This window comes from Frankliniella occidentalis, unplaced genomic scaffold (assembly GCF_000697945.3).
Source record: "Frankliniella occidentalis isolate FOCC.00 unplaced genomic scaffold, Focc_3.1 Scaffold260, whole genome shotgun sequence".
NCBI classification, from domain to species: Eukaryota; Metazoa; Arthropoda; class Insecta; order Thysanoptera; family Thripidae; genus Frankliniella; species Frankliniella occidentalis.
Window position 1 is genome coordinate 243779 of NW_026267386.1, and position 2494 is coordinate 246272.

Genomic DNA, 2494 nt, shown 5'->3' on the forward strand with positions numbered 1-2494 from the left:
GATAACAGATTTAACAAATGTATCGATCAAAAGTTGTTTTTGGTTTTCCATTCAAGTTAGCAAAGCAGTTTTGGTGCATATCCCAAGCGTAGTATGTTGAGCGTCGTTGAAATCCAAGTTGCGGATCATTCCAGTATTTGAACAAGTTTTCCATTTTCTGAAGCTTGCTATCAATGTGCAAGTCTGTTTTGTGACGAATCTTGAGAAACTTGAATACACGGTACATATTGTCACCGTTTTGATAGCAGAAAAGTGCAATAAGTAAGCGATTTTTATAGTTGAGATGAGTCCAAAACGCATTGCGATATGTCTTTTTCATCGGACCCCATTCATCACATTCACCAATGCTATCTAAAACGTCTTGCCATGCTTGATATAATGGACATCGTGGCATTTTAAAAACCTTGAGTAATTTGACGACGGAAGACTATTTTCAATGTATGTGGTGCGACCGGTGAAGAGCGGATACGGGCATGTTGAAGGTTCGACGTAGTGGAGTCATTCACCAGTAGGTGGCGTTGTTGATGTAGATTTGTGTTCTGGTTGGGTTGCATTTTTAATGTGCATGAATGAATGAACCCTTTTATTGTTCGCGAATAATGTGTATGTTGAGATGCACGAATGATATTGAAAAAGTCTATGCATTAAATTTAAGTAATGGTACCGAATATTGGTCGAAAAAAGCATATCGATCTTGTGAGATGGTGTAGTGGAGTTATTGACCGATAGATGTCGTTTTCAGATCTTTGTTCACGAGACTAGATCCACCCCTCCTCGATGTTCTGTTGTTGAGTATTAATTTTAATTTGCATATATGAATGCACCCTTTTATTAATTGTTGAATCTGATTTATTCATTTACCCTGGGTAAAAAAAACCATGGGGCTGTCCATGAGCCATGGACATAAATTTAACCATGGATTTTTCTGACCATAGATTTATGAAACCAGTAAACCATGAAAACAACAGTTGACCATGAGTATATAGTGGATGGATTGCATGGCCATGGCTAATGTGCTCCATGGCAAGGGATGGCCATGAGAATTGGCTTTCATGGTCACAACTAAGTCCATGAATGTGTCCATGGTTACTATTACCATTGTCATGTAGGACGTCCATGAACACACGTTTGGACATGATACTGTTATCAATGGACACAAATACCATGATAGAACTAATCAATGGCCAACTGTATTAGTAATGGACATGGGATGTTTTCCTCATGGTCTCTGTGTTCATGGTCTACGTTTATCTTGGCGAGGGTTTGTGTCCATGGGCGTGGAGTCATGGTCACAACCTTTGACCATTGGGACACGTCCATGAATACAACCTGGCCCATGACAAGCCATGCACCTAGGACCATGATCAAACGACAGCCATGTCAATGTCAACGGTACTTTCCATGGCCACATCGTTTCATAAATCTATGGACAAGGGATCTAGGACAGCTCGCCCCAGCTAACTCGCCCCCGTACCAAGTCGCCCCATGCCCAATTCGCCCCATGCCCAAGTCGCCCCAGTGCTAACTCGCCCCGATTTAAATAGATATTGCAGGGAATTGCACCAAGTGTTTTATTCAGAAGTAGCCAGAGAGGTTATGACCAATGGCCCTCAGGTAGGTGACGATGTCGTGGTATCTGTCCACAACGCGGTGGATCCGCTGCTCCGCCTGCTCCAGACGGTTCTTGCGCTTGTTGGGGAAGAAGCCCCCCTCTGCCCTCGTGATGTGGATGTCGATCTCCGCCACCTCCTCGCGGAGCTGCGCCAGGAACACGAAGAACGATGGGTGGTGCTTTCCGATGAGGGCAGACAGGCGCCTATGCCATGCCTCGCAGGTGTTTGTGATCCTGGGCAGCCCTGCCAGGGTCCGCTCGTAGCAGTTCCACAGTTCAGGAGGGAAGAGGGGAGCAGTCAGCAGTCCGTCTGCGGACTCGGCGTCCGCGGCGTGCTTGCAGGCGCCCGCGGATGTAGTTGTCCTCCACGTGCTTGAAGACGGGCTGCAGGGCCATCACAGCAACGAGGGGCGAGTTTTGGGGAAATTTGGCAGATTGGGGCGAGTTGGCAAAAACTTGCATCCCGGACTCGCCCCAAAACCGGGGCGAGTTGACCTTGGGGCGAGCTGGTACTGGGGTGAGTTAGCTGTGATTGGATAGTGAATGGATAGTGATTGGTAATGATTGGTAGCGAGTTGTACCATGGGGCGAGTTAGCTGGGGCGAGATGTCCGGCTCCCATGGACAAGAAATGACCATGGCAAGAAGCACAATGGTTCATGGTCAGAACGTGTCCATGGGAGCAGCTGGCTGCTAGCTGGCCATGGAATTGATTTACCATGGTCAGAGTGTCCATGGGAGCAGCTGGCTGCTAGCTGGCCATGGAATTGATTTACCATGGTCAGAGTGTCCACAGAAATTGATTTACATGGCCTGGATTGTGGCCATGTTACGTGTGTGTTCATGGTCAGAGTGCCCACAGAAATTGATTTACATGGCCAGG